General features: G+C 45.9%; 1 non-coding gene across 1 annotated transcript; it reads right to left on the bottom strand.

The window, feature by feature from the left end:
* Window positions 1-5,967: 5,967 nt before the first annotated feature.
* trnas-uga (transfer RNA serine (anticodon UGA)) lies at window positions 5,968-6,049 on the bottom strand. The gene has a single exon. It is a non-coding gene; the product is annotated as a tRNA-Ser (tRNA).
* Between the last annotated feature and the right edge of the window lie 281 nt (window positions 6,050-6,330).

Here is a 6,330-nt window from a genome sequence, read left to right on the forward strand (position 1 = left end):
GTGATGCCATTGAGAAAAATAATGAAGGAAGCAGGACACACAAATTTGAGGAATGTTTTACAATGGAATGAGGAGGCGGAGACAGCTTTTAACACCAAATTATGAGAGAATCTTTCACTTGTACGTTTCCAACAGGCAGGAGGGCTACGCTGCAGCAGTACTGACGCAGCAAACAGGCATAGGTAAAGCTACGCAGCCTGTGGCATACTACAGTACAAAATTGGATGAGGTGGCGCAGGGTTACCCACCCTGCTATCAGGGACTTGCTGCGTTGCACTATGCGTACAACAAAGCCTCATCTATAACCATGGGCTATCCTGTAACTATATAATACACACCATAAAGTAGTAGAGCTGTTGGAGAAGGGGAAGTTTGTATTAACACCAGCCAGAATAATAGCATTTCAAATGCTGTTGACATTCCCAGACATTACAATACAAAGATGCACCACAGGTAACATAGCTGATTATGTTCCGCTTGACTATGAGGAGGAACCCCATGATTGCGTTGGGGAAACGATGGTCTTTTCTAAGTTAAGGACAGACGTACAATCAGAACCATTGAATGATGAGGACAAGAAAGTTTTGTTTGTGGATGGTTCATGCTATAGGGATTATGATGGCAATCATGCAGGATTTGCAGTAGTGCAGCAGGACCAATCAGGTTTTCAAACAATCAGATTAGAAGCTTGCCCACAACCTTGTTCAGCCCAGTTAGCAGAGATTAAGGCTTTAACAACAGCGTGTGAAATGATGGAGGGTGAGAAAGCTGACATTTACACAGATTCAGCATATGCACATGGGGTCTGTCACCTGTTTGGGGCAGTATGGAAGCAGCGTGGCTTCAAGAAAAGCAATGGGGACCCCATACAGCATTTTCAGCAAATTTCAGACCTAATAAAGGCACTGACTAAACCTAAGGCACTAGCTATCGTTAAATGCCAGGCACATAAAAAGGGAAACGACATGATCACAAAGGGCAATCATGCCGCAGACGAAGCAGCCAGAAAAGCGTCTGGATGCTAATCAGCCATTATTACCCCGCAGGTAAATTTGGACCCGCAACCCACACAGGAGGATATAGTTGCGATGCAAGGTAGGGCTACTTTAGCTGAACAAACAATGTGGAGACAGAGGGAAGCCAAACAGAATGTAGAGGGCCTGTGGACTACGGACGAAGGTTTGCTGGTAGCACCTACATCTCTGCTGACCATTCTCATCTCAGAAGCGCATGGGCTAGACCACTGTGCAAGTGGGGAAGTGTTAAGGAAGATAAAGAGAGATGGATTTTGGTCACCCTATCTACAGGCTTCAGTGGATTACATTTTGTCACAATGTGAGATATGTGCTCAAAACAATGTTAGAAAGGGAATAACAACACCTATAGGACATATACCTGTGCCCGAAGGACCATTTAGGCACCTGGTTATTGACTATGTGGACATGCTGAAAAAAGTAAGAAGGAAAAGGTATATGCTGGTAGTAATTGATAGATTTAGCAGAGCCAGTGCCATCTAAGGTGGAGGCAGTGCCATCTAAGGATTTAGGTGCAGGAACTGTAGTTAAGTTTCTGACTAACGAGGTCATCCCACGATTCGGTATACCAACCGAAATCAGCTCCGACAATGGAGCGGCTTTTATTCAAAAAACAGTTAAGTTGGTGCTGCAAGCCCTCAGAGTGAAACAAAGATTTGGGTGTGTATACCACCTTCAATCTCAGGGCATGGTAGAAAGAGTTAATGGAACATTGAAGGCCAAATTAAACAAGATTTGCGCAACTACAAAGTTAAATTGGATTGATGCCCTGCCATTGGCATTAATGAGCTGACGCATGCAAACTAATCGAATAACTCATTTAACACCACATGAGATGCTCACTGGCAGACCCATGCCGATGCCCAAATGGAGAGGGCCTTACAAGGGACCAAGTTTGGAGTAATTAGAGGTAGAACTTAAACAATACATGCAACAGTTAACTATGATACACAAGTCTATTTACACACAGGAAAAGCAAAAGGAGCCAGAGGCGGACCAGGGAGAAGGACCTATTAAACCCGGAGATCAGGTCTATGTGCGAGCCTTTCGACGAAGGTGGAATGAGCCGAGAAGGGAAGGACCGTTCACAGTAACCAAGGCCTCACCAACTGCGGTTCAGGTAGAGGGCCGGTCCACATGGTACCATCTCAATCATTGTACAAGGACTGTCCCACAGGCACAACCTGTGAATGACCTCGAGGTAAACGGGCAAGGGAACGAAAATACAGGAGAAGAGGTAAGCGAGCATGAGAACGAAAATGCAGGGGAAGGATTGGGCATTGACCAGATCATAAAGGAAGTCTTGGGGGACATTAGTGACTCTGAGGTTGTTGAAGATGAGGTTGTGGGCGTCTGTCCTCCTCGCGACAATGGGGACATGGGCGACGGGGTGGGGGGCAATAGTGCCTCTCCCGAATCAGACCGTGCCTCTCCCAAATCAGACCGCGCCTCTCCCGAATCAGACCATGCCTCTCCCGAATCAGACCATGCCTCTCCCGAATCAGATCTGTGAGCCCTCGATTTTACAGCTTTGGACTGGGTGGAATCAGACTGGTCTTAATACTACCCTGCTAGAGTTAGGGGAACAAGGGCGGAATCGAAGGAACATTGAGGAGTGGGATGGCGATGACTCACATGACTTAGTCGCATGGCGCACAGCGACCACTAATGATTGGTATAAGTGGGCACAGTACACGGCACACACTATGCAATGATCACAATGTATCGTATGCGCCAAAGCCAAGGAACAAATACTGGTTATACCAGACCCTCACAACTTTACGCATTGTTCAAGATTAGACGACCCTTCAGCGGACATAGAACTGTGGCATGTTGATTATTACTGCCCAATCCAGTGTTTAAATGAAGCAGGATCATCCCAAGTGATGCCCTCAGTGGACTGTGCATTATGGAATTTTACACAGGTAAGAAAACCCTACCCCATGCCACCACAAAGGGTTAAGATAAATATAACGGAACAATTTGAGTGTTATCTTGCAGTAAATGGCAGACGTCCAGTAGGGAGATTCCCAGGCAATTGTAAAAAGATCTGGATATGCAACCAGGCAAATCCGAGTCAGCTTGCTGTAGGGGTGCCCATGCACACTGATATTGCCCTACTGCCAAGATGTGACGCTATTTTGAGAGCAGATATAGCCATAGCAGATAGATTTTGGATGTGCGGAGGTAGCCCCAAGAATGTACTTCCACGTAACTGGACGGGGCTATGTGCAAGGGTGATGTTAGTCCAATCAGTCCTCGTGATCAGCCCACAGGAGGCATTTGAGAACACTCGGCAAAAGAGAGCGTTTGACCAAATGCCCGAGGGCGTTTACCTGGATGCGATAGGGCAACCAAGAGGGATCCCCAATGAATTCAAAGCTAGAAATGAGATTACTGCTGGGATCGAATCAATATTTTTTTGGATCACACCTGCAAAAACACAGAATGGATCAACTACATTTATTACAATCAGCAAAGGTTTATTAATTATACTGAGGATGCACTATCAGCCTTAGGGGAACAGCTTGATGCCACTAGCAAAATGGCATGGCAAAACAGGCAGGCCCTGGATTGGTTACTGGCTGAAAAAGGAGGGGCCTGTGTCCTTTTTGGGGAACACTGTTGTACGTTTATACCCAATAACACCAGTCCGGATGGGCTTTTCACTAAAGCAATGGAGAAATTGAGAAATCTGAGGAAAGAGGTTAAACAGAATGCAGGTTACGGGCACCAACTCTTTGGCTGGCTAGAAAACATTCTAGGCGGATGGGGAGCATGGTTGGTTAAAATCGGGATGACTATCGGAATCACCCTGCTTATAATTGCTATCGTATTGTGTTGTGTTTTTCCATGTATTAAATCTCTTCTAGTGAAAGCTACTGCGAATCAGCTGCCGTTGTTCCAAGATAAGGGCAAATTTCACCTCCAAGAAAAACAAATCCCTCCGATAGAATACTATAATGTTGAGCAATTTACTCTGGAGGATTAATAAGAACGTAGTTGTAAGGGAAGCTGGGTCTTTTTTCCTACCCTAGACATATGGGGGTAGGTTTTTGGCCAAGTGACCCAGGATGTTAGCATGTTGGAAGGAGAACATTGACAAACTGCACATTATTTACTTCAACAAAATCCTAAATTGGGGGGCTAATGGTTGAGAGTGGATTATGATTTTAGTTAACAACATGTGCGTTTTTTGGTTTTCTTTTTCTGTGAGACCGTGTAGGTCTCAAAGGGGGGAATATGGGAGATATTACGATATTATTTGATACATTAGACTTTGTTACGGTACTATTTTATACATTGTTACTACTTGGGCATTTGCGCCTCGCTGTAACTAATTAAGGCGCTCTAGATAAGGTTTGCAACTACTTGGGCATTTGCGCCTCTCTGTAACTAATTAAGGCGCTCTAGCCATTCCTTACCCTTGACACGTGTCTGTAACTGCTCAGGCGACGAGATTCCTTTACTTTTAGCCTTTACCTACCCCTTAGCCTTTACCTACCCCTGCCCCCTGTCAAACGATAAGTAATGGTGGAACGAGGAGAGCGGCACTCGACAAGATTCCTTTACTTTTAACCTTTACCTACCCCTTAGTCTTTACCTACACCTGCCCCCTGTCAAACGATAAGTAATGGTGGAACAAGGAGAGCGGCACTCGACAAGATTCCTTTGCTTTTAGCCTTTACCTACCCCTTAGCCTTTACCTACCCCTGCTCCCTGTCAAAAGTAATGGTGGAGCAAGGAGAAGAAACATACGAGTTGGAATGAGTGGTGTGGTACGTGTTGATACTTGGGAGTTTAATGGTGGCCAGGTAGACAGGGTGACTGCAAAAAGATGAATGACGGTAAAAAAAAAGGAGTATGAGTAGGAGATAAGGTAACGAAGATAAGGCTGGAAGAATCCTATAAAAAGAGGCTGCCCGATGTACTAAGTGGGCAGTCAGATGGTTGACATCTTGACTGTTCCAGCCGTTGTTTGCAAATAAAGGCTTTTAACTTCTTGAAGAATTCTCCGTGTCATCTGCTTCATTTTAAACACAGGTAACCACGACAGGAGGAATGGATGGATTGGAGAAACCGAGCGCTTCGGGAACTACCTCCGGAAGCAAATGCGCTGATGATGTATTAACACCACTTCTTCTTAACAGAATTTGGCGGTGGCCCTTCCTGTATCCGACACCATTTCAGTGACCGCATCTTAAACTTGATGTTTTATCCGTCGCTGAAATCCCCGGCAACCCCTGCAGTGTGTGACCGCTCCGATGACCCGTGGTATCTGACAGCGGCCCGCATCCCGCTCGCATTTGCTGCTGTTTAGCATCTCACTCCGCGTTTTAGTTCACTGAGATTAGCAACCGTGTAATTTGCATCCATTCAACCGAGTAGCGAATGGGCTTTCGACAAGGCATTGGATACAGAATCTAATGGCCGTCCCCCATGAAGTCGCCGATTCCTTCCTCCTCGGGGCAGAATCAGAGGGGAGCTCCTGGATTGGGGTGGGTTCAGTCAGAATTGCAGACGACCAGGGCTAAAAACAATTCAGTGACAGGTGAATCTACCTTTTGTTCACGAGGTTCAGCGGCCGGTAGAGCGTTTTATTTTCATTTTTCCGTCTTATTTCATCATCGAATTTTGAATAAGATGAGGGGCACCAAACCATGGGCAAAAGTCCGTTCCCCCACTAGGAATATTTTGAGCCTCATTCCGCTCTCGAAGGGAATTTGCGCCACATATATCCGACAGCAGAGTTATCTCAGCTCCCATCACCTGAACAGCGAAGGTAACCGACTGCCCAATTCAGAGGTCGCCAAAACCAAACAGGGGTCCCGATGAATCTGGAGAGGAATGGGTGAGGCCTCATGAGACCTGAAAGTGAAGTTAAACTGTAAGGAGTAGTCGGCCGTTCAGCACCAGGCGCTGAAGATGATGTCGCTGCGAGCAGGGTTCGAACCTGCGTGGGGAATCCCCATTGGATTTCAAGTCCAACGCCTTAACCACTCGGCCATCGCAGCTCTCTTGATATCATTTGCTGCACCGCGATTTAGAAAATCATAGCGCTGTGAGAAATCGTAATCGGGGTATATGCTGATCTGGGTTTGAAATGTTGTCTCCTTTGTTGTTTGTACACGGAGAAAACGGCAGACGATGCTAAGCAGCGTTCCAATTACACTTGAATAAATGGTTGATATTGCATTGTTTTAGCACGGTTAGCAAAGAAAACGTGTGGACACTGATTCGTTCCTGCCTTCTGTACAAATTAAAAAGAGGCTTCGTACGACCCAAATTTTGTCCA

This window comes from Rhinoraja longicauda, chromosome 34 (assembly GCF_053455715.1).
Source record: "Rhinoraja longicauda isolate Sanriku21f chromosome 34, sRhiLon1.1, whole genome shotgun sequence".
Classification (NCBI taxonomy): Eukaryota; Metazoa; Chordata; class Chondrichthyes; order Rajiformes; family Arhynchobatidae; genus Rhinoraja; species Rhinoraja longicauda.